A 27,518-nucleotide genomic window follows, 5' to 3' on the forward strand; every position below is an offset into this window, starting at 1 on the left:
GGTCCTAGACTGACCTGAGTATTGTCTCTTACTCTATATTTACCCAGTTTCTACCTACTATGGTTTAGAATCCTGCCGTTTATTTTTCTTCTAAAAGAACTCTTATCACCCACCTGGACTTTTCAAATAATGTCTCTTAAAATACCGACAGCCTATTGGAAAACTTTACAACATCAGGAAGTATTACTTAAGTATCTTCCCTCTTTCTCTGATTATTTGATGTTAGAATGATGAGCTCCTCATGTTCAGATTTGGAAAGGCTCAATCAGATGGTGGATAGAGCATGCTGGGCCCAGAATTCATTAATTTATGCCCTTAAGACATTATTATAGATTATTAATATGTAAAAGCTAATTTTCTTAGACTTGTGAGCAGTGGTTAGCAAGAGTACATAAAGTTACTGAAGCTAATCACTATAAATGACAAGTTGAAATGCAAATTACACCAAAATATTTCCCTTTAATTATATCACAATTAAGTACTTCTGCTTTCTCAGATGTCCTCTGAGAAAATGCTTCTGGACAATGCCGTCAAAGATCACAATGAGATGTAATCACTCTGTGGCCCGCACATGGTCTCCTTCAGTTTTATGGCATCTCAGCTAGAAAGCACATTTCAATTCTAAATTAAACTAATCGAGAGCTCAGTAAAAATATACAGACTTGTTTGCACATTTCTTTCCAGAGTCAGGCCATCATAATGGAAACACATGGCTCATTCTGCCTCCAAGGCCCATAAAGGAAGAAGCAGAAGGCTATTTGCAACGCTCAGCACTAGGAGCGAAGACTACATCCTGTGTAAAAATGGCTGCCCGGGCGGTAATTTGGGTGCTGCGAAGATTACAGGATTCTTTTATACTCCTAATATATAACCATAAGAACTCCAACAAGTAAGTCTTTAGAAGGAAGGAAGGTGAGAGGAGAGGAAGAAACCAATTCTGAAGAGCGTGTAAATCATAACAGGTGTGTTGAATTCTTGACTTTGTCAACTTCCAGCCATAAAGAAAATTACAGGGGGAAAGGCACCCGGTGATATACTGTTCCGCATTCAAGGATTTGGAACGTATTTTCACCTTTAAGTGGCTCCTTAATGGAAACATTTGATTCATCATCTATATTTTATACTATATAACTGAGGGGCGTAATTGCTGCAGAGTTCTTTGTACGCTGGAGAAACTTTTTCAAGGGTCTAAATAATATGTTGAAAGCTTTTCTTCATCAAAGGAGACACAGCTGTCCTACTGAAAGACATTTAAATGCATCATGGGAATGGATAACATCAATTAAAAATGGAATGGAATAATATTTGACAGATATTGGAATGGGTCTTACAAGGAACTGTTCTCATGAAAGTTGTGCTTCCAGGATAGCAGAAGTGTCATCACTTATTTTGGGTACAGACTCAGTGACATCTGTTTAATGTCTGTCTCTACTACCAGACGTAACAGCAAGGACCGACTGCTCGTGCCGTCATTTTCTTCCCTCTGCAGCATCCAACATCACGCTTGGCACATAGCTGGTGTTCAATACATATCTGCTGAATCAACAGGGAAGTTAATAGAGGCAAAGAGGAGGTCATGTGTGAAAGGTATGTGAGATTTGTGGAGACATTTGACCTCATCTCTTAAGACGAACACACAGCCATCTGAAGCAAATCTAACATGTCAAGTTATGTCTTGACAAAAGATCACAATGCCTCACTGTACTTAAGAGGACACAATTTAACAAACAATTCACATTCAACTTATTTGGAATTCACAGCGTATATACTTGTAATGGGCTACCTGCTCTGCGTTAGGCTAAGGATCCACACTCAGGCACTCTAGTGTCACATCCTGAGCACCAGGGAGTCACCCAGGCAGCCAGCTGGGGAAGGGAATTGGAAAGAAAAAAAAAAAAACGCTAGCAATTATGAAGCACCTACTGTGTGTCAGGTTCTGCCATAGTCGTTTTGTATTCCTTATCTCATTCAAACTTCATAGCAATCCTACAGGGTAAGTAAGAGTCTCCTCATTTTTCTTTTTCATTTTTAAAGATGAAATGTGGTGAAGTTATGCAGCTTGTATAAATGTACACATCTCAGTGGGGAAAGAGCAATTTTGAACACAAGTCTGATTCCTAAGGTTCCACTCATTCTACTCTACCACTTGAAAGGAAAATGGTTAAACATTTCTTCCATCTTGCTCTGCTGAAGGCATTAATTACACCTTGACTGCTGGGCCATTACACCTTGACTGCTACTGAAAGAGGCAATATAAGAAGACTTACACTTCATGGAAACATAAGTAGGTCTTAAGGGATTATGGAAAAGTGGTTTCTCTCAAAAAAGCCACATCCTAAAACAAACCTAACTTTTAGCTATCAATTTAAAAAGGACAAACACAGGGCGCCTGGGTGGCTTAGTCGGTTAAGCATCTGACTTCAGCTCAGGTCTTGATCTCACAGTTCACGGGTTTGAGTCCTGCTTCGGGTGAGCCCCACTTCTCTCTCTTTCTCTCTCTCCCTCTCTCTCTACTTCTTGTTCATTTGTGCACTCTCGCTCTAAAAAATATTAAAATAAATAAGCAAATAAAAAGGACAAGTACATACATAACTCAGGTAAATGAGATCACAATATGCAATGTTTCCTTTTATTTGGGGGTGGGGAGTAATTGTGTGTTTTTAAAACACATTGTACAAAATCTTGGAAGAGAATTTACAGATAACCATGACTAGATGAAAATACTTGCATGGTTTAGTTTCTGCATATATGAAGAAAGATATTAAAAGGGTTTCCCACTCTAGAATGTGATATTAGAACCAGCAGTCAGACGTTAGTAAAGATCATAAAATAGCTGGTTTAATTGTGTGTTGTGATATATTACTTTGCCTATATTCAAATCTCAGAAACAATCATCAGACATCTGGGCTGTACACTATGAAGGCAAATGCCAATGGAAGTAATGAGTCGGTCCAGTTACTTTGTCAAAGTTATGTTTCCAAGCTTTTTGAAAGCTCAGAAACATGTCCAGAGTTTATAAAGCACTTTACATCTTCTGTCTAAATTATTAGGGTATTATAGAACAGAATGATGCCGAATAAAAATACTATTTCACTCCCTATGATGTTAAACCATGATTCACTATTCAAAGAACACTATTAATTTGTTCTGAGAGAGAGAGAGAGAGAGTATGTGTGTGTGTGTGTGTGTGTGTGTGTGTGATGAAAACAGAAAATGCCTTTTGGATTTTCAGAAAAAACAGAATATACCTTGGTGCAATAATCACTATAATCACAATCGTTTTAAAAGTACTAAAACCTGAACTGTATATTTCCTTGCTTTTACACTAAAATAGCATTTTTTTCCTAGTAACTTTTCTTAGAATTGTTAAAATCACTTATAACAAAAAGAAAAAAAAAAACCCACCCAGGTTTTATATTAGAATGTAGACTTTTGCAAAAAATGGAAATTTATGTAGGTCTGTTTCTTAGCAAATAAAGTGAAGTTTATTCACCCCATCCAAAGGAAAAAACAATTATGCAATATAAAGGTTCATTATGTATATAAAGTCATGATTGCCAAGTGTTTAAGAGCTTGTTGGAGGAAGTCATCAAAAGGATGTGACTGATGGGTGACCTGTGAGCTGGCCCTGGGGAATCAGAACCTCCTCAGCTTCTCTTTGTCCTTGGAATATGTGTTTCACTTGCCTTCCCTGCTCCTGGACATGGCCTTGAGATAGTGATGTGGTCTTGCAAGTGTCTGATCAGTATACCTGCCTGAACCCTCTACATAATTCCTTAAGATTCTGGCAGGCAAGTGGGACTGTCTACTCGTCTTGTTGTGACCACAAGCCTCATGTGTAAGTTCTGTTGCGTCTTAACCCTGTCACCTACCAATCTGGAATGGTCTGACCCTTTCTTTTCTTTCTTTCTTTTTTCCTCGTATTATTTTTTTTCTTAATAAACCAACTCTATTATTGAAGTGTGCCTCTCTCTCTGTCTCCCTCTGCCCTTCATGCACAGGGCTGGCTGCAGAGGGCACCCAGGCAGCGCCCAAGGGCGCTGCAAACCAACAGAGACCAACTAACACAGACACCACACCCTATACTACAGAGGGAGGTTCTGCGTTTTGAACAGAATCTATGAATATGAATATATGTGAGTAGCTTGCTCATTTAAAAATGTTGGCCACCAACAAAAACATTATTTATTTTAGAGTGGTTCAGGACAGATTTTATCTGTGGGCAACATATTCCTAGAATGGACATTTTCCTGGAATTCCTGCTGCCCCCTCTTCATTTCACTATGACCATATGATGCCAAACTTAATGTTCTGATCTCTGCAGTGTTCACCTTAATGTGGCACGCTTGGGTTTTGCCAGTATTCAAAAGTATGCTGAAGTACTTAAGTGTGCACCTTCGTAACGCCAGGGAAAACACATCTTTCCTGATTATGGAATTTCATAACTGACTATGTAGGTGGAACATCTCATTTTACAGACAAGGAAAGTGAATCCTTGAGATACACCATCACTACCCAAGGCCTCGAGACACTAAGTAAAGCAGACCTCCTTAGCTTAGAGAAAAAGTAAAGATGAAACATGCATTGTAACGAGAGGAAAAGCTCAATAGCAAGATCATACCTATAAATTAATGGACATCTAAAATTTACAGAGCAAGGGTGCGATCTGTGAGCTGCCCTGTGTCCTGGTAGTGTTTAAAGCATACTTCCTGAAATAGTTGTGCTCAGTGAGTATGACAAATACTTCTGTAGATTTTCATTATGGGTCTGAGCACATTTTAATTACTCAAATATTTAATCAGTAGTGCCTTCGTGCCATATAAACTGTTCTCCTTTTTCCTCTGCCGATTAAGACAAATGAGTTGCTTATTTCTTCTATTCACTTACAGGCAGATAAACATATAAGCCACAGTCCACTATGTTATAGAGTCTTTAGACAGACTTTTGTTTTGCAGCTTGATTTTTCTTTGCTTCCTTCTTTCCTTCCTCCTTCCCTTTCTTCCCTTCCTTCCATCCTTTCTTTCTTTCTTTCTTTCTGTCTTTCTGTCTTTCTTTCTCTTTCTTTCTTTCTTTCTTTCTTTCTTTCTTTCTTTCTTTCTTTCTTTCTTTCTTTCTTTCTCCCTCTCTCTCTCTCTGTCTCTCTCTCTCCCCTTTCTTTCTTTCTTCCTTCCTTCCTTCCTTTCTTTCTCTCTCTCTCTCTGTCTTTCTCTCTCTCCCTTTCTTTCTTTCTTTCTTTCTTTCTTTCTTTCTTTCTTTCTTTCTTTCTTTCTTTCTTTCTTTCTTCCTCCCTCCCTCCCTCCCTCCCTTCCTTGATGTAATGCTCACAAACATTATGGGGTAAAGTTTCTAAGGAGTTAATCTAGAAGTTAATCGTTTTGAATACTATTTTGTGTTGGAGGTAGCTATATATTAAGTCAGCATATAATTACTGATTTGCATAGCGGGTCTCAGGTACTGTGTTAAAAACCTAGACAATAAAAGTAAGTAAAATTATTCCATAATTTAGGGAATATGCAAAATTAGAACTTCATGTGATAGCATTTAATCCCATCCTGGCTAGAGTATTTATTTCAACAATCTGGAGCATCCCCTGAGTTGGGCTATATGCTAAATGCTGGGGGTGCCCCAGGAAGGAGTTTGCATAGGACCCCTGCTCTTATATTGAATAACTGATGACAAATGGACTAAATGCTTACAAAGGGGGTGGAGGAGTCAGATGCTAGAATGACAGGTATTTAGTCTGAGTGGTAACGAGGAGTATGCCAAGTGGGGAAACACATTTTCAACACAATAACTGGAAACTGAAAAGAGTTATAAAGAAACTGAAGGCCATTTTGTTTGGTGCCTAGAGAGGGAGGAGATTTGGCGAGTGATGAAGCTGAAGGGGTAGATCTAAGAGAACCTTGTAAGTACCTCTAACACTGATGGGAAGCCACCTTCCTGTTCTGAAGCACAAAAAGGGAAATAATCCAATTTGTGATTTTAGAACACTAGCTGCTGTGTGGACAATTAATTACGCTGGGCTGGTCATGCATCCTGGTGCGCCTAAGAGCCAGAATTGTAGTAGGGCAGGCAAAAATTGCTGCTAGTTTAGAACTCTGGGGTTGTGAGGGTAGAGGCAAATACATGGACTCAAGGCATATGTAGCAAGTTGAATTAGTAGGTTTCGATGCTTACTGATACATGAGTATGAGGCAAAATCCATGTCTCAGTCTCTCCCTAAAGCAACTGGCCGAATGCCGACTGGCGTGTCCACCCTTCACAGAGGTGAAAGACAGCTGCGGAAGGGCTAGCGAGTCGAGCTCTGATGGGCTCCATAGATACTGCGTTGGAGATGCTTTGCAGAAAGTTCTGAGAAATGTCAATTAAGTGGTGGCATATGTGTGTTCAAAGCTGGAGATAGAAATTTTGGATTTATGAAAAACAAATGGCTTCTGGATTTAGAGGAACAGACACACATGCTTAGGAGAGACAGCTGGAGTAAGGCTAGCAAGGTGGCCTTAGCAAGAACGGCAAGACAGTAAGGACAAACCAGCACAAAGCCACACCACGGGTCCGAAAGAAAACAAGCACTTCAAAACAGAGAGACTAGGATCAAATGCTGCTGGTGTGGGGAGAAAAATGAAGAGAAACAGGAAGAACACATGTCATTGGACACCAAAGAAAAACCAAGTAATGGGAAGAAGGAATTCTTAAAGATACAGATAATACGTCAATTTAGAGGCGCCTGGGTGGCTCAGTCGGTTGAGCGTCTGACTTCGGCTCAGGTCATGATCTAACGGCTCATGGGTTCGAGCCCCGCGTCGGGCTCTCTGCTGACAGCTCAGAGCCTGGAGCCTGCTTCGGGTTCTGTGTCTCCGTCTTTCTCTGACCCTCTCCTGCTCATGCTGTCTGTCTCTCTCTCAGAAATAAATAAACGTTAAAAAATTTTCAAATAATACATCAATTCCATATTATATGGGAACCTATTATTATCTATTTGCAAATAAACTTCAATCTCATATATGCATCACATACAGGGATGGTCTTCTCATTTCTATCTACTTGTTTACTATCTAACATGGCATCTTATCTAAAATAGAGGCTCATCCAATAGTACGAGAGTGAAGATATCATTGGTTGCGTTTATTTTCTGAGATGTGAAAACTCTGAAGCAACGAAGTAGAAATGTATGAAGCTCTCTGAACTCTTTCAAACTAACAATCGTGCTATTGTGAGGGTAGTTTGCCCATGTTCTGAATTTACTCGTAGACATTGATTTAGGCATAAAAAGAAGATGACATGAAATATAAGATATAAAGAAGATGTTTAAGTGTGGGCTACACAATCTGGACATGCAGCCACATCAATGGAGACAGCAAATGTGAAAGCGATGGACAAACTATGAGGTGCCATGTGATTAATAATAAGAATGCCATGTCCATGGATGTTAGTCCTTCTTTGCAGCGGCCTGACCTCTGAAACACTCACCTGTGTTTGGGGGATTCACCACCTCATGACTCTTTGAGCCTGGAAATGCCCGATATTGTTTCCCTAGCATCCCTGGCAACTAAGCTGTGGACCCATGTGCCAGTTATTGACTTATTTCCCTCAACTCCAATCCTACTTTTTTTTTTATTGGCTCTGTATCCTGCTTTCTGATGCTAGATCCTGTTAACATTCTCCTTTGCCAGGTGGTGGGACGCAAGCCTTCATCAACGGAGGGCACTAGAATGAACCTAGGCAGTGATTGCGAGCAGACATTGCTTTGGCCTTTAGTCCTCCATTATCATTTTTCCAGGCAACAATCCAGCAGCTCCTTCTGAGAGGCTCCAGCAGCACCCCTGGCCAGGCCATCGCCACCAGGGGCTGCCAAGCATCTCCAGACCACCAGAACCCTCCAGCAACACATGGCTATTTCTCTAAGCCTGCACATCCTCTACAAGGCAGCAGCTCTGCCTGCTTCTGGAGATCTTGCTCTGTTGGTGCACACCTCCATGCCACAGATCGGTTCTGGCCACTTGTAGAAACCAGCGCTGGCCCGTCACTGCTGGAAAGTTTCTTAGCCACCTGCAGGCTGCAATTTGTGACCATAGCTTTATTCTTTTTGAAGATGTCAAATTTAATCTTGACAGGGATCTTGTCCTAGTCTTTAATTCTTTTTGTTCACCTTTTCCCAGCCTAGGGTTGTAGCTATTCTTTTGCACTTGCTAATTCTCGACACCTTACAGCCAGCCCTCTTGCATGCCTTTTAAGACTTAACTTCCTTTTACTAACAATTCTTAAAAAAATGTTTTTAATGTTTATTTATTTTTGAGAGAGACAGAGAAACAGACCATGAGCGAGGGATGGGTAGAGAGAGAGGGAGACAAAAAATCCAAAACCGGCTCCAGGCTCTGAGCTGTCAGCACAGAGCCCGACGTGGGGGTGTGAATTGATGAATATTATGACCTTAGATCATGTGAGATCCTGACCTGAGCTGAAGTTGGACACTCAGTCGACTAGCCACCCAGGTGTCCCTACTAACGATTCTTTATATTAATTCTCTCTTGCAACAAACAAACAAACAAACAAACAAAAACTGTGTGGCTTTTGACTCATGAGTAACTAATACAGTTCAGGATCTGGATTCTGCCAATCCAAGCAGGTGTTAAGGTAGCAAGCACAGGACGCTGTCCATGGGTGATAGTCAGATACTAGCGCTCGTAAGTTTCTGGTATAAGAGGCTGTATGCTGCATGCAAGGATGAAACCAGGCAATGGCAAGCATGTCCTCACTGGACCATTTTGTAGTCAATGTGGGCAACACTTATGTCTTGTCCTAGATCTAGTTAATCAGGCTTCCTGGCATTTCTGGAAAATACTTAGTAACTTTTTAAGGAATTATTTTTTTGGACTTAAATGAGCTGGTATTTCTGTTTTTGTTGCTTGTTACTAAGACAACTGTTAAAAACAGCTAGTATTTGTGTGCTTAAATTATTTAGGGACTGTTCTAATCACTCTCTGTATATTATCACATTTAATCCCTATACAAATGCCATAAAGTATCGATTATTCACAATTTATAAATGAGGGAACTATGGCTCAGAAAGAAAAGATCTATCCATATTTGCAGAAATGAGTAGTAGAGATGGTAGTCAAATTCAGACATTGATTTCCAAATCTGGTGCTCTTAACTGCACCTACAGAATCCTCTTTATTATACTTGTGACCACGGTGTGATCAAATATGGAGTTTTATTTTTCTCCAACAACATAGTAATTATAATTGACTGTCAGGCTAGACAGAAAAATCTACTCCTGTATCAGTGTTCAGACCCAGAGCTCAAATTTTATTGAGCTTTGGGGCTAAACTGGGTCAACTATTTCCCTGGGTATCTTTTCTGATCATTTTCTACCTATTTCTCATAGTTCTATAAAAAACTGATATTATTGGGAAGTCTACACAAGATAATTATTAGTTTTGTGTCCAGTGAATAGTCTGAATGAGGGAGGAGCAGAGAGGTGGGGTTGAGGTCAGTGTCTACTAAAATTAAGGGAAATAAAGTTAGTAGGAAGTAAGAATCCTATATCCTGCCTTTATCATGGTCAGGATAATTTCCCTTCTTAGAATTTACACAACCCAGGGGCGCGTGGGTGGCTTAGTCGGTTGAGCGTCCGACTTTCACTTAGGTCATGATCTCGCGGTTCGTGGGTTCGAGCCCCGCGTCGGGCTCTGTGCTGACTGCCAGCTCAGAGCCTGGAGCCTGTTTCAGTCTGTGACTCCCTCTCTCTCTGACCCTCCCCTGCTCACGCTGTCTCTCTCTCTCTCCTAGAAATAAATAAAACGTTAAAAAAAAAAGAATTTACACAACCTAACTCTCTCATTTGTCTGTTAGAACGTCATGTTATTAACTTACTATCAATGCTGACCAATTACTAGTTTTCATTAGATGAGTGAGTGATACCTTTTATTCTGGAAGAATAGCAAAATTTATATTTTTATTTTAAAAATGAAATGATATAATTCAGCACATCATTCTTCAAAGATATTAGTTCAAAAGGCAGCTTGATAAATGCTCAATGTCTGGACCATTTTAGAAAAAGGCATGGTTTAAACAATTTAAAGAGCCCATTACACTCAGCCACATTTTTAAAAAATTGCATAATTTGATTAAATTGACATTTAAATGTCAAGTGCTTTTCCAGCATTTCCTTTCTCATGATTGCTCACTGCTGAGACGTTTGTGGGTAATTAGGACGATTTTCTCCTCCTCTTTCTTTTTAAATCAGTCTTTCTCTTCAACCTTATTCATTGACAGATTCCAGTGTCCAGTTGTTTTTTTCCCCTGGAACTGAATTGTGGAGTCACCAAAATGGAGCCATTATAGCTCTAAAAGTTTTAATGTTCAAGTGAAATATCATTTTAGGTATCCATTTAATTAAGCTGACTTACAGAAGTGACAAATCTGTGTGATTACAATACGTTTGGTGGTAATATGATTTCATTATAAGAACACCTTAAACATGTATATTTGAAAAGTTTAAACTTTCTAATATTTACTTAAATTCCTACCTTTTCATGTGTGTAATTTAATGGACATGTAGTATAGTAGGGCATCTTGATAAAACCCATATACCATGCAGAGCTATAGCTGAATTGAAATACAACCACAAGGAAATACAAATTAATTGTTACCATCTTAATTTTTGAAATTAAAGAAGATTTTAAAGATATAAGAGTCAATACCAGTGAAGGCATAAAGAGACAGGAACTCATGTTTGCTGCCGATTTAAACACAAATTCATATAACCTACAAGGAACACAAGATACAAATACCTATGAAATCTTAAAAACTTTTATACCAGGTACCTTCTGGGAAGTGATCTGGAAAGACTAGTACCCACAGGTGTCTTATCTCAATAATACAGCACAAGAGGGAAATTGGACGCTTCCTAAGGTCCCAGTGTTGGAAGATTTCACAACTGAATATACAGTGTGGTCAACTGAATATACAGTGTGGTTTCAAGTTAGAAAAGACAGCAGAAGATTCTGTGCCAAGACATCAAGACAAGTCATCTTTGAGAAGTAAGTAGACGAAAGCTTTTAGGTATTCTTTTGTAATTTCAAGCTTATGGCAAGTTGACTAGAGTCACCAGTTTTACTTTTAAGATTAGGAAAGAGTAAGCTTTATTTTGAAGGTGTGAAGATGGCAGCTGTTTCTTCCATGGACAGGAAGCAGCCTTTGAGCTCAAGACCATGTTCTTCCTGACACGTTAGCTGCAGTGTGTCCTGGACCATGTAAGCTCTTCACATCCAACACCAGTGACTGGGAGGCTGGGATTGAGCCCCCTGTGGAAACTGCTGAGGCAGAATATTCCAAGCAGAAGAGAGAAAAATATAAAGGTCAGGATCAATAATTGCACAAGGAGTTTGTGCAATTACTTGTTTAATTAAGTTTTTATTTTCTGTTTGGTTGTAAACCCCGCTAGGGCGGGGCTTTCTGCAGGGATCTGTCTACAGCACTTTGCACCATTAACAAATATTTGTAGAATCAATGAAAGAAATCCAATTATAGAATATTCCTTAATGTGCCTGTTTGAGTCAAGGTTCATAGTTGATTTTTGTAATCAACAGAACACATGTTCAAGATGTTATGCTGAGAATAGAAATTAAATTACAAGAGTCCTTGAATCCATTGATTTCCCCTGCTCACTTGTGAGAATGGAGAGAAAAAGGAAAGGGAAATGAAAATTCAGGCAGAAAGCAGGAGGAGGAAGGGGGCGTTCCTAGTCGTTAGTGCTGCTCAGAAATCAATCTACACTGTTCACAGAAGAAATAGAATTCTCTCCCTCTTAAAAACCATTTTCCCTTTTGTAGTGATCTGTTCCCAAAAAGGGTTATTTTTGCAGTGAACCTCAATTAACAAAGGCATTACCTAGATGCAAAAAGCCCATAAACATAGGGCCCAAATCACAGTGTAATTGGCTAGAGGAAAATTAGGGAGTGGGCCCCAATTCCAGGAACAAGGCTCTGATCTCAAGAGGAAGGACCGAAACAGGCAGTACTGCCTGTGGAGATATGTTCTCCAAGTCAGACTGACCCATTCCCACTTAACCCCTGGAAACCAGCATCTCTTTCTATTTGAAACTCTGGCTCATGAGCACAGGATAGCTCCTATCCAGGCAATCCCCAAATATCCTTTATTCCTGATACCCCTAAAGGGATTAGAACAATATTCCCGAGGAGCTGCCAACAGTTCTACAGCTGGAGTCTGCAACACTGCACGTTTCTACAGTATACAGATTGGAGATTTCTCTGTCCACCTTTTCTGCACACTCTCAGAGACGTGAATAGCTATTTGACGGTATAGGAACCAAGACATGCACTATGCGAGCTCAAAATATGAATGCCTTGGGGCACCTGGGTGGCTCACTCAGTTGAGAACCCCACTTGTGATTTTGGCTCAAGTCATGATCTCAGAGTTTGTGAGATCAAGTCCCATGTTGGGCCTTGTGCTGAGCATGGAGCCTGCTTGGGATTCTCTCCCTCTGCCTCCCCCCTGCTCTTTCCCTCTCTAAAATTATATATATATATGTAATTTAATATATATTTAATATAATATTATATATAATTATGTATACCCATAATATACACCCATAATTAAAACTAGTCTGGAGGTAAAATGCAGTACATTGACACAGCTTTACACCTTTGGTGTAGAAAATGAGAAGAGGTTCTTTCCACAGATGGCAAGAGACTATATTTTGCACCACATTAAAGAATAAAGTATAATAGTTAGTCCTGCTTGTGAGCAATCTTAAAATGAACTAAGCTGAGTGACAGACAGATTGCAGAGTTTTATAGTAATGTGAGCAAATGCAATTTTCAAGGATGCTAGCTGCTGTGAAAATACAGTATAGAATAAGAGGCCCTCAACATTTGCAGTCTCCATAGTCACTGTCTGGACTGGTATTCAGGCCAAGTCAGGCTCTTTTTTTCCCCATCAATGATTTTCTCCCTCCCACTTAGCCAAACCTCTTCTGAATCGTTTCTAAAGAAAAAGAAACAACTTTATGGTATGCACCCACATCTCTTTGCTCAAGGCTCTCGAGAAAAAAGTCCCATGAGTGATGAGGGCTCCTGCATCGGTTTTCAGAATGAGCTTATTGGAAAAATAAACTCCGTCCCGAGTGCCTGTTACGTGCCTGCTGCCCTCTACGGCATGTCTTCAGAACTATATAAACGCAGTCCTTACTCTAAGTGGGTTCTAACTATACATGTATTTCTGCCTGCTCAGAATTCTCCAATGAACGTTGCTAATATTCACAAAACTTAGGAGCATACATATGCACAAGAGAGAATAGCTGGTTTGCTGAGAGGTACGTGTACCACAGATCAAGAATCGTAAACTCCCAAAACCTTGTGGCTCAAGGGCGAACTTTATAGTTACCTAATCGTTCTGAGAGTTCCTAATGCCGATCACAATTCTCTCCAGCAATCATGATGAGTGACAGGGAAAGTGGCGAATTCTATTTAGTCCTTGCTACCCTTTGGGTTAAAACTGAACTCTCCGTAGCACTTTCTAAACTTACAATCTAATAATTGAGTTCCAAGATCAGGTACTGATGCCTGAAGAGGTTCAGCTTGCCTGTTCTAGAAATCAATACCATTGAACTGTCATTCGCCAATTTCCTAAAAATGACTCAGAAAGAATTCCTCAGATCCTGTGATGAGCACTGGGTGGTGTATGTAAGGGATGAATCCCTAGATTCTATACCTGAAACTAACATTACACTGTATGCTAACTAACTGAAATTTAAATAAAAATTTGAAAAAGAAAAAGAAAGACAGAGAGTCAGAAAGGGAAGGCGGGACAGACGGAGGAAAGTAGGGAGAGAAGGAGAGAGATCACCTGTTTTAAGATTAAGGGCCGCACACTGTTAATGGCGCAAATATGGGGCCCGATGACATACCTATGATGTAAGCTCACTCATGTGTGACATCTCACCTCGTGTCCCTTGCTGGTTCAGGACTCCTAAGTAGGCAGCTGATTGAAATTGACAAGAATTCTGCTCTAGGAGCTTCAGCAAACACAAATCTTTTCCATTTCGATAACGTGGTAGCTCAGAGGAATGAGCCGCCAAGGGAGCAATGGAATGGAAAGGCGCGCCCACAGTCCCTCTCCTTCCATCAGAGCCCGCGCTAATGGCAAACTCTGGTCTTCTTTGGATTAGCTCCTTCTAAGAGGTGTCAGTTCAAACTATAGCCATTACCACCAAACTAAAAAAGGGGCTTTATTAGGACCCTGGATACGCATAGAATTTGGTAAGAAAATAATAAGTTCTGTATTAGGTGTGTGGTCTTTTTAACTTTCTGCTATTCAAGTTTTTTTTTTTTCAATGAATTGCTCTCTCACTGAAATGAAGGGTATGCAAAAGATTTTATATATATACATATAGAGAGAGACAGACAGACAGAGAAAGAGAGAGACTTGCCTACACATTTTTAAATGATAATCCCTCAAAGAGACAAATATGTTACCTCTGAAGATTCTATCTAAACATCTTTGGGGTGCCTGGGTGGTTCAGTCGGTCAAGCATCCGACTTTGGCTCAGGTCATGATCTCATGGTCTGTGAGTTCGAGCCCTGCGTCAGGCTCTGTGCTGACAGCTCAGAGCCTGGAGCCTGTTTTGGATTCTGCGTCTCCCTCTCTCTCTCTGCCTCTCCACTGCTCATGTTCTGTCTGTCACTCTCCCTCAAAAATAAACAAACATTAAAAAAATTAAAAAAAACAAATCCTTTACCCATTAAAAAAATAAACATCTTTATAAATAGTGGCATTCTGTCATATCACAACCTGTAACATCTTCCAAACTTTTCTAAAAGAACAATGATACTACTGATGGTTAATATCTGCATTGCATCTTGTGTCTTAAAAAACATGTGTGCATGTGTTAGGTGATCACTGACCTGCAGTAGACTGAATAGTTACCGCAGTTTTTTTCTTCATGTGTTATCATGCTTCAGCAATAGTTTTTGTTGTTATTTTTATTGGCTTCAAAATCTTTGAAATCTTCTTAACCTGCCATAAATATCCATTTGCCATCCATGTGTCTGTACATCTGTCCATTTGCCCACCTATCCATCCATCCATCCATTCCGCCAGCCAAATTTGTTGACATATGCTTTATGCAAAGCATCATAACTGAGGTGGCAGAGAGCTTGTATGTGTGGCTCTGTGTGGTTGCAACTTCCGCATGGAGTCTCATGCTGGTTTCCTCATGTGAGAATTACACCACTGGTCCAATCACACTTGTTTAAATAATTACACTACTGATATCTTGACAAAGCTCAACTGATTTGTCCCTTTGTCAGAGCTACACGTGTACCCTATACACTTGTGTGATGACAGCGAATTATGTACATTGATTTCACAGTTACTTCCACTCTTAAAACGCTTTCAGGCTACATTTATTTTGCTCACATACAGGGTATATATATGACATGAACCATAGTACCTAACTTTGGTTTTGACTTTAGTACACACTTAAGCAACGATTCATCTCTTTTTCTCAGGAGAACACTGCCTGCATTTGAATATTGTAGTCAGTCTAACTCAATTTTATATCCATTCTTTATTGTTAGTCCAACCAAAATGACCTGTGAGTTGGAAAAGAATACTATCATTGACATTTGTGTTTCTTTCCCCCAGGATGACTATTCCTCCTTTCCAAGAAAAGAAACCTACCTGTTCACAATGATATCTTTTTTAGGAATTCTGAAACATATGTCATTGGATTAACTAAAGACAGTCTCTCTCGGGCAGAATCTTGCTTTAGGAGAGAGTGAAGGTTAGTTTTATCTCATGCTCTTTAAGGACATGTAATGAAGAGTTCTTTAAGAAGGTAACTGCTAGGGTTGCCTGGGTGGCTCAATCAGTTGGGTGTCTGACTTTGGCTCAGGTCATGATCTTGTGGTTTATGGGTTCGAACCCTGTGTCGGGCTCTGTGCTGACAGCTTGGAGCCTGGAGCCTGCTTCAGATTCTGTGTCTCCCTCTCTCTCTGCCCCATCTGCAACTCATACTCTGCTTCTCTCTGTCTCCCAAAAATGAATAAATGTTAAAAAGTTAAAAAAAAAAAAAGGTAACTGCTAAAGTATCTCAGGTAAAAGCAGGATTCCAACTTACATTTTTTATTTTTTTTACCTTTTGTTAAGTAAATAGGCTCTATTGATGGCCATAAAGCTTGCCATGATCTGGCATGGAAAAATGAATTTTAAAAATGTGGTTCAGGGGACTGCAGAGGTTTATGCTATGGGGCTAAAGATAATGTCAATCTAATTTTCAAAAGAAGGGGGAACATATTCCCTTGTCTTGGATATTTCAGAGATTAATGAATAAATTATTATGGACAATTTTGCTAAAATAAATACCTATATAAAACTGAATAATAAGGATTACAGAGAGTAGGGAAAGGCAACAATTCAGCCTCTTATTTTATAGATTATAGCAACTGCCTATCAAGTGGTAGAAAGTGAGAACAATTTGCCTTTTTGAAAGTAATGCATCAAGGTAATTTACATTATAATGTAGTATCTTCTCTAGTTCAGTACTGATTTACAGTCCATCTGACTGAATTTTTCAATCATTCCCCCATTTTTACATAATTTTTGCTCTCTGCTTCCTACAGATATTTCCACTGAGTTATGAAACCTCATACTATGATATATATGAAGAAAGTGATGTTGATGTTAAATACAAGGCTTCTTCTCTAGGGGGTCACACTGATGTTCTGGTAACACCGTACAGCCAAAATACACATATCTGTGCAGTACAGGGTTCTCTGGGAAAGTGCCCACCTATTCTTTCCTAACCAGAGTACCTGTACATCACATTCTAGTACAGCATACATGTTTTAGGTTTCTAGTGACTGTCATATGTTTTAATTTAGGAAACTAAATTTTCCATTCTGTTTTAACCACTAGATGATCATCAAAAATTATTAAAATTAAGGAAGTTGAGAATCCAGTTATAACTACAACCTGTCAAAGTCATTTGAAGTGTACACATTACCAAAGGGGCTACAGAAATAAGTCAATTATTTTACTCTATTATGTAAATATGAGTTTTTTTCATTGTCTTTCTTCTATGCCCTCACTGGAATATACATATAATCACAGCTAAAATACGTTCATCAGTATAGAATGGTATCCCATCAATATAGGATCTTCAATAGATTTTGAACCCTTTGAGAATACAGCTGAGGTTCCTGCATAAATGGAAAAAGAGAACTTTGTAATGGATAAGAAATTAACAAGAAATTTTGGTCATTGTCTCATAGAAAAATAATGCTGTTTACTATGTCCAAGACTACTTGTGTTTTCAGTTTAGTTCATTATTTTTAATATTTGTGGCAGAGTCCACTAACACCTCTTACCTCTTATTCCCAGAACCGAGGCACGCTACGTTTCTGGGCCTCACTTGGTTACTGGTGACCGAGTGGAATGATGTGAGTCACCTGCAGACTCGACCCACTCTACCTCTCAGGTGCACTTTGCCCTTTTCCCTGCCAGCTATAGGCTGATGACAGGGATGCGTTACAAGATTCTACACAACAAGATGGAAAGATCCTGGGTCCCCAAAGACCAAGGACAGGAAAACTCCTTCCCCACTGACTTCAAAACCCACTGTAGAGTTATGACTTCTCTTTTACTGATCCTTAAAAATTTGGGTCTTTTTACACTTCTCCAAAGAAGACCTCCAGATGGCCAACAGACATATGAAACGATGCTCAGCATCCCTCCTCATCAGGGAAATACAAATCNTGGGGGGAGAAGAAGGGGGGAAATAGTTTGGGAGAGGGAGGGAGGCAAACCATGAGAGACTCTTGAATGCTGAGAACAAACGGAGGGCTGATGGGGGAGGGGAGAGGGGGAGATGGGCATGGAGGAGGGCACTTGTGGGGATGAGCACTGGGTTGTATGGAAACCAACTTGACAATAAACTTTTTAAGAAAAAGATTTGGGTCTTTTTGTTAATACAGTTTAGTCTTTTCTAACTAGAGCAGAATTATATTGAATCCTTTATACCCAATATCCAAAAATATTCCATATTCTAAGGCCTGGCTCTAATCCAGAATCTTCTGTGCAGCTTTCCTTGATTCTTTTATCTTCATGTGGTTGACCTCTTCCTGATTGGATTTCTTGTACTAATCAATTGACTATTAATGGAAGTAAAACATCTATCTGTAGGCTTGCTGACCATCAACACCAAAAGGGAAACATGGACAGTTGCAGATTCTTACATCCACTGGGGACAAAGCATAACACTGCTTGGGTCGAGGGAAAGCTTTCTCTAATGTTAAGTTCTTACACAAGATGTTGCAAACATGAGAGTTCATATAGGTAAGGCAGTGATATAATAGAAAGTATCCTCAACAATGTGCCTCAAGCAGGTGTAATCAACAGATCGAATAGAACATAAGTTACAGCATCTTTTAATTGTACCCACAGCTGTGGTTGGCAGGTCTGCGGCTGCCAAGATGATACATATGAAATAGGGAACTGCCTTGTTTCATTCGGCCTTAGTCCAAAGATCAGACTTGTCTGATAGCACTCTCTTGAGAATTCTCCATGAAATATAGTATCTTAGTTTTAAAAAATAAAAATTGTACAGCAATTGATTATGATTGGCATCAAGTCTGCCCCTGATTGCAGCATGGTCTGAGTTGTTGGTTGATGGTGAATCCATTACATTAGAAAGCAGAAAAGTGATGGCCTCACTGTTAAACTGTTGTGGTCATAAGGGAACCTAATCTAGACTCTTCACTAATAGGAGGCTCTCGGTGATGCCTGTTGAGGGGCACCTGGGTGGGTGGCTCAGTTGGTTGGGCAGCCGACTTCAGCTCAGGTCATGATCTCACGATTGGTGAGTTTGAGCCCCACATCAGGCTCGCTGCTGTCAGCACAGAGCCAGCTTCGAATCCTCTGCCTTCCTTTCTCTCTCTGACCCTTCTCCCTGCCCCTCTCAAAAATAAATAAATAAAACACTAAAAATATATATATTTAAAAAATGACACCTGTTGAAACTGCCCACATCCCCTCCCCATAGAAATCTGGGTCTGTTCCAAACTTAAAGCTTAAAATTTGCTTAGGACCACAGAGTTCTTCAGTAGTATAATTGTATTATATTTCTAAGGAGATGTTAATTCATTTCAACATATATCTGCATTGCCATGTCTGGATTCCTGATGACCTTAAATAATCACTTAGAAACACCTCTCTTAAGATGGATTTATTGTATGTGAACCAAGTACATTTTGTATGATAATTAATGTTATTTTATAACTATACCAAACTTATGTCCGATAATATTTAAGTATGAGGATCAGCTGCTGATGAGACCACTGCTAATTGGTGCCAGAAAGATCATATCGTTATTTTATTATGGGGACTGGCCCACCTACTTATTGTAAGAAGTCATCTCAATTGTATAAGAGTTAGATTTTTTTATGAGATTCTTATGATACTGAGAAACTGAATTCAGTCTAATTTTATGACACATATTTTGTACTACAATTCCTTTTTTTTAGGATTTTAATTTTCCATAATCTCTACACCCACCATGGTACTGGAACTCACAATCCTGAGATCAGGACTTGCACACTTCCCTGCATGAGGCAACCAGGCACCCCTAGGACAATTTCTTTTACATAAAAATTGCACCAACAGCTTTGAGTCTCAATTAGATGTCGGTTTGTTTCTATTTGCTCTTCAAGTTGCAAGCATTTGCCAGTTAATTCCTGTAATTCTTAGTTTAAAAATTATTCAGATAAACTTGAGATAATCAATTACTTAAAAGCAAAAAAAACCCCCCCAAAACCAGAATCAGACCTATAAATACCCAGAACAAATGGATGGTTGCCAGAGGGAAGGGGGTGTGGGGTGAGCAAAATGGGTAAAGGGGAGAGGGAGGTACAGGCTTGCAGTGTGGGATGAGTATGTCATGGGGAGATACCATGACAGCATGCATGCTGACAGGTGGCAATTACGCTTGTGGTTTGCCAAACACACCATATAGAGATGCTGAATCACCCGCTGTGGTGTGTACTGTGTTACGATGTAACATTGTATGTCTTACGATGTAACATTGTATGTCTTACAATGTAACATTGTATGTCAACTTCCCTCTAATGAAAAATAAAAATAAATTAAATAAAAAACACTTAAGAGACTTATCCACCACCAAAAATAACAATAAAAATTAATTTTTGTTTTTATCAAATGTAGCCTCTAAGTAAGAATGTTTCTGTAAATTGAACTTTGGAAGTTGAGACAGAATTTGTACAATTCTCACATACCAGAAGTTCACAAAGTATTCTGTGAACCCTAAATCTTGCCGACTTTGTCTCCAGGCCTTTCTGAGTTTAGTGGTTTCAATACTGTAATGGTAACAAACAAAAGTAGCTGAGCACAGCTGTATTAGGTGAGGTATTACCCAAGGTGCAAGCCCGCCCAGGGCACACGTAATTCTTCCTCTGCAGCCGCATTCACGACCCGTCCTCTGGGTCAGTTGCTAATAATTTTTAATTTGTCCTTTTGTTATTTCAATGGCCTCAAGCTACTTTTAATTTCCATTCTGGTTCTGTTTGTGCATCTTTAAAATATTTTATGCACTTAATTAGCATAAATTAATTAATAATTCCTGAACTATGTTCCCTGAGTAATTTGACAACAACCCTACACTAAAAACCTTCTTGTACAAGGTAGAGAGGCAGGTAGTTGAAAATTTATTGAAAGACATTATCCTCCACAGATCAGGCAGGAAAGAATGAACACTTGCAGGTGAAATTGGAATGTATAATACATGTTGGTGTTTCTGTAAATTAAGCGTGGTTCTTATTTATAAAAGTGCTAGAGGGAAAACCTGAAAAAGATCCCATAATCCTACCATTGAAACAAATGATTTCATTTTGTAAATTTCCTTTCTGTGTCCATATGCACATGACAAAATGTATTCAGAATATTTTTCTTTATTATGTTGCAGTAGCAACCTGTTACTTAGTAGAAGAGATTTATTTAGATTTCTAAAGGTAAATACTTGTTTCTCCATCTCCATCATGAAATTTAACAGCTCATCATATATTTAAAAAACAGTAATATTTACCTTCCTAAAGGTAATGTATGGTTTCTCCTTACAAAGTCATTTTTCCATTGCTCTTGTTTTAAAAAAAACTTTTCTTTCTTTCTTTCTTTTTTCCTTTCTTTCTTTTTTTTTGTATACTGTGTTCACACTTTATGAGAGCACTCACTAGTTATGAGGAATGGCCTGAAGCCAAAGGACTTTTAAATCTGGATTATGCTGATTTATTTATAGATAACTCACTCACTCAAAGCTTTTTCTATGTTAATAAAAAGGGGGGGGGGGAACTCACCTAAAGGAAAATATAGGCAGTAAACTCTTCCATATTGGTCTTAACAATATTTTCTTAGATCACTCTCCTCAGGCAAGGGCAACAAAAATAAAAATAAACATTTATGACAATATCAAGCGAACAAGCTTTTCCACAGTGAAGGAAACCATCAATAAAATGAAGGGGCAAAATACCATATGGCAAAAGGTATTTGTAAATCATATATCTGGTAAAGGGTTAATATCTAAAATACCTTTAAAAACTCACACAACTCAACACCATATAAACAATCAGATTAAAAAATAAGCACAGGATCTGAATAGAGATTTTTCCAAAGAAGACCTACAGATGGCTATAGACACAACAAAAGGTACTCAACATCATGGATCTTGAGGGAAATGCAAATCAAAACCCTAATGAGATATATCACTTCACACCTGTCAGGAGGGCTAGTATGATGAAGACAAGAAATAGCAAGTGTCAGGTAGGACATGGTTAAAAGGGAATCCTTGGGCACATCAACTGAGGCAGCCACTGTGGAGAACAGTATGGAGGTTCCTCAAAAATTAAAAATAGAAGTACTGTATGATCCAGCAATTCTACTACTGGATATTTATTAAAAAAATACTCAAAAACATTAATTCTGAAAGGCACATGCACCTGCATGTTCACTGCAGTCCGTTACAGCAGCCAAGATATGGAAGCAGCCCATGTGTCCATCAGTAGATGAAGGGAGTAGGAAGATGTGGCATTTATATACAATGGAATAGCACTCAGCTACATAAAAGAATGAGATCTTGTCATCTGTGACAACTCAGATGGACGTAGAAGGTAATATCCTAAGTGAAATAAGTCAGATAAAGAAAGACATATACCGTATGATTTCACTTATATGTGGAATCTAAAAACCACAAACAACACAACATTGAAACAGACTCATAAATACAAAGAATGGACTGGTAGTTGCCAGAGGGGAAGTGAGTGGGAGGTGGGTGAGATAGGTGAAGAGGATTAAGAGATATAAACTTCCAGTTATAAAATAAATAAGACATAGGAAAAGTAAAGTACACCATAAGGAAAACAGTCAATAATACTGTAATAGCTTTGCATGGTGACAGATGGTAACTAGATATCATGGTGAGCATTTTATAATGTATAAAAACTGAACCACTATGTTATCAACTGAAACTAATATAACACATACATTAGATATACTTCAAAAAAAAAAAAGAAAAGAAAAAATCATAACCCCCTAAAAATAAGGGGAAAGAAGTCTATATTAAAAAGATTCACTTGGGGTGCCTGGGTGGCTTAGTTGGTTAAAGCTTCTGTCTTTGGCTTAGGTCATGATGTATTTATGTATTTAAAAAGTTGTTGTTTGTTTTGTTGACACTGTCCCAGATTTTGGCCACTGGTAGCTTGTTCAAGTTGGCTCCTGAATCCTTCTCACGTAGCTCACCAATCATTTTATAAACATTTCCTTCTTTCTGATACAAGATGATCTTCTCTCATCCCATATTTTCTCTGTATTAGCCCTGTAATCACCCATTTTCCTAAATTCATTGTCCTTCAATTGTAGAATGCTATTCAGAAATTAAGATCTGGATGCCAGGTGTCTTCATTGTGCCTGGAATGCTCTTGCCTCCTGATCCTCTCAGTAGACAGAGCTCCGAAATGCACGTACGGACACTCAACACACACATATGCATTTATAATTATCTCTTTACCTAAGATTCTGTACATATAGTGAAGCCATCGGTTCATACTTATACCTCCAATTTTAGGGCTCTTTCTAGCTTTTCCCCTTTTCTTATTTGTAACCTGGCTCTTATTACCTACAATATATTTACCTATCTGCTAAATCTTAGTATGCACGTAATATTTCAGAATCTCTGGTCAATACATTTGTTACAAACAAATTTACAAAATACAGTATAACGCTGGTGTATATGCCATACAGTATATGGCATATAATTTATATGGTATGCAATCAAAATATTGTTCCTCACACCACTTAATTGTTTTCTTCTCTACCCCCTTTGATATGGTTATGTCATTCATTTATATCACAGCTAGGTAAATTCTATTTTGGGTTCCCTTACATCCTGGTTTTAGGTATGTATGTATGTATGTATGCAGTATGTATGTATGTATGTTTTGGAGTATGTTCTAAAATACAGTGTTATGCACTAAACTAAGGGAAGTTTTATTCTGCTCACATTATTGAATTGCCACTCCTACCCAATTTATGTTGGCAACCAATCTCATTAGTTTCTGGTTTATTTTTCCAGATTTCTTTTGAAGAGATTAGTGGATAAATGTGTATTTTCTCATTCTCTCTTTTTTGTTACACAAAGAATAGCACACTATAGACACCTTCACAGTGTGTTTGTTTGTCTGTTTGTTGGTGAATGTACAAATAGCCTTGCATTTAGCAATACAAAATAAAGTATCGATAGGCATGGACAATGGCCATGATAAATCATTCTATATTGTTAAGTGAAACTAGTAACTATGGTTATATTGAATTTCTTAACATCGGCCAGCCTTTTCCACTTCTTTAGGTGACTTCTCTAAAATTACAGGTGAGAAACATTGCCTCAAGTATCTATTAGTAATGGTGAAGCACTATTATTAGTAATGGTGAAGCACTATTCTAGAAAGAAGAACATATCCCTCCATGACCATTCCACCTATTCCATGGGCCTTCTCTCCAGAACCCGATAAAACAGTTCTTATTAACTTAGTTGGATCAATGATTCCTTTCTCCATCACATTCACAGAATCTCCAAGCAGAACATAAGAACCAACTTTTGAGAAACTTAACATAATTATTTCACCTATCAATGATCCAACAACACCTATTTTCTAGCAATGACCTTTGCAAGAATATTTTTAAATGCTTATTTATTTATTTTGAGAGAGAGAGAGACAGAAAGAAAGACAGAGAGAAAGAGAGAAAGAGAGAGAGGGAGTTCCAAGCAGGATCTGCACTGTCAAAGCAGAGCCTGATGCAAGGCTCTGTCCCACAAACCATGACATCATGACCTGAGCTAAAATCAAGAGTTGGACACAACTGACTAAGCCACTCACGCACCCTCTGCAAGAATTTTGGGTGTTCTTTTAGAAATTTCTATATCATTAAAAATATCTTCATTAGCTGGAATTAGCGGGTCTCAGGCTGGAATGCACTGAAGAAGAACCCAACCCCCTCCCACAACACCTCCTTCAACCGCAGACATGTGGCATTGAGGGCGGCTGCCGCTCTTTCTTTTCATTTACTTCCACATCACTTGTCCCACCAACCTCAGCAGAGCTACTCCATCTGAAGTTTGTTAAGATATTCATTCAGTTTTTCCTTTTCATAATTACTAGTAATCATATGAAACTGCTCAATGATTTCTTGAATAGGTTTTTCAATATGAACCTGTTATCTTTTCCTTTCAAGCACATGGTTTAATATTTGGTCACAATGACATCTGTATCCAACTTCCCCTAAGTCGTGAGGCTGAGCACCATCAAGGTTTAGGGTCAACCTCTCTTCTCTGAACACTGAACCACCAGTACCAACAGCCATGTGTTTAAGTAGGTTTTTCCATTGTCACCAAAACCTGGAGATTTGACTGCTATCATCTGAAGTTCACTTTTAGACTATTCAAAATGAGTGCATTTAGGGCTTTTCCATTAACATCTTTAGCAATTATTACCAAGGGCTTACAAGGAGCACTGACAATTTCAAGTGCAGATACAATGGACTAGACACCAGACATTTTCTTTTCACCCAATATAACATAGGCATTCACATTTTTGAGCTTTTGATGTATGTAAAGTATGGAGAAACACAACATTCAAACTGCAGTTTAGTAATTTATAGTTCATCATTGAGTGTTTCCCATCTTTTGGTGTGTTTACATTCTTCCTTTCTATCTTTTTCACTGTATCAGAAATGATATTGCTAATTCCTCTGTTTGCAGAAATCATAGCAACCTAAGTGATTTCTCTGGGGCTCAACACAGATTTGGGCTTCTTCTTAAATTTATCAATTATAGCATCTACAGCTAACACTGCACCTTTTCTAATTTCCACTGGGTTAGCACCTTGGCTAACCTTCTCCAAGCCTTCCTTGGCAAGAGAGGATACTGATTTTGTAGTAGTGGTGGTGGATATTTGGTCTTTTCCTTTATGTTATTGGCAGTATCTTGAACAAGTATAGTCTTCATATTGTTATATTTATCCTTGAGGTCAACAAAGACTGATACTCTGGGACTTCTCACTCACTAATAATTGTTAATAATCACTCCAGCATCAGCTCAAGCATCTACTACACTTTGAAGCATTAAGGCTCAGGCCAATTTTCGCATTTCTGGCATAAGCCTGAATGAGATGAGGAACCAGTGTCCTGGACAGTGGCCTCACCTGGGGAAAGACTGCAGATCATCAAAGCATTTGTGCAAGGGGGCTGTGAGTGTGCACCTGAAGAGACAAGGGAGGCAGTGTTCAGCACACACAGCAACAAATCCGTGTCCCCTCTCTGCACTGTGGCACTGTCTGCGTGGCCTGGTAGCTTCAATCCCCTTCCTGGTGGCCCAGGCCTGGCAATCTGTGTGCACCATGCTTATTTTTTTCAAACATTAACAATATGTCTTGTAGATTTCCTGGAATTATTTCATTGGGGTTTACGTCATTCTTTTTCAGTTTTTTGATACTCTACTGTGTGGATGTGCCATACTTTAATCAAACCCTCTCCTGTGTATGGGCCATTTAAATTGTTTTGAATATTTTACAGATCAAATAACCCTGCAGGGAAGAGCCTTGTGCAAATATACTGTTGGAGGTGTACCTTTCAGAACAGATTCCTAGAAATGGGATTACTGGATCAAACGATAAATACATACAAAAGTTCTGTTATGTATAAATTTCCACCAGAAGGACTGTGCCGGTTTGCATTTTCACTAATAACATAGGACATCCCCTGTTTACCCACAGTCTTACCAAGAGGATATGTTGTCATACTTCTTAATTTTTACCCATCTCATAGCTCAGAAATGACATTATTTTAATTTGTATTTTCTAATTGTGTTTGAACTTTAAAAAAATGTATATACTCAAGGGCCATTTTTATCTTTTTAAAACGTGTGAGTTTGTGCTCCTCTCTATTTCATATTTTACCATTGGGGTTTTCAGTCTCTTTTTCTTTGATTTTAAGAGTTCTTTATATATTAAGATTATCAGCCCTTTGTGTTACATGCTACAAATATTTTCTTCTAGTTTATCAATTGTCTATGATATTGTGGAGAAATTCATCCCTATGTTCTTCTAGTTCTTACATGTTTTCATTTTTTGTTTTTAAATTCTTGATATATTTGGAATTAACTCTGGTATATGGTATGAGAAATGTATCAACATTTTTTTTCTGAAGTTACCCAGATATTCTACAATCATTACTTAAAAAGTCCCTCTGGGTGCCTTCATGGCTCAGTCAATTAAGCCTCTGACTTCAGCTCAGGTCATGATCTTGCAGGTCTTGCGTTTGAGCCTTGTGTTGGGCTCTGTGCTAACACGACAGAGCCTGGAGCCCACTTCAGGTTCTGTGTCTCCTTCTTTCTCTGCCCCTCCCCTGCTCATGTTCTGTCTCTCTCTGTCTCTCTGTCTCAAAAATAAGTAAACATTAAAAATTTTTTAAAAAGACCTTCTATACCCCAGTAATAACTCGAAGAGAGCACCTGTGTCATAGAATATGCTCCTTATGTACTTAGATTTATTTCTGGGTTTTCCATTCTGTTCCCCTGGCCTCACTGTCTATTCATGTGCTAGTGCCACACTAATTTAATTATGGGTACTCTGAAGCACACCTTTATATCTTTGTATCTGGGGATGGGGAGGAGCTCATATCTCCTCAGAGATTTTCTTTTTCTGTTTTCCTGCTTCTTCTTAAATGTTTTTCCATATAACTTGATTATCAGTTTACAAGCGCGCACACACACACACACACACACACACACACTGCAGGTGTTTTGATAAGGATTGAGTTAGGTTCAGGAAGAACTGACATTTTTACAACATTGCATACTCTACTACAAGAAAAGGGGATGTCTGTCGACGTGTTCAAGTCCTCTTCTGTGTCTTTCTGTTATGTGTTAAAATTTT

At 38.8% G+C, this 27,518-nt stretch overlaps 1 protein-coding gene and 1 pseudogene across 3 annotated transcripts in view; both read right to left on the bottom strand.

Moving 5' to 3' along the window:
* LOC144236205 (60 kDa heat shock protein, mitochondrial-like) overlaps positions 1–25,817 on the bottom strand; it is a 35,899-nt pseudogene extending 10,082 nt beyond the window's left edge.
* Positions 1–27,518, bottom strand: part of GRIA4 (glutamate ionotropic receptor AMPA type subunit 4) — a 378,264-nt gene that overhangs the window by 249,026 nt on the left and 101,720 nt on the right. The gene's annotated exons all lie outside the window — the stretch shown is intronic.

This window comes from Crocuta crocuta, unplaced genomic scaffold (assembly GCF_008692635.1).
Source record: "Crocuta crocuta isolate KB4526 unplaced genomic scaffold, BGI_CrCroc_1.0 scaffold80, whole genome shotgun sequence".
In the NCBI taxonomy this organism is placed as follows: Eukaryota; Metazoa; Chordata; class Mammalia; order Carnivora; family Hyaenidae; genus Crocuta; species Crocuta crocuta.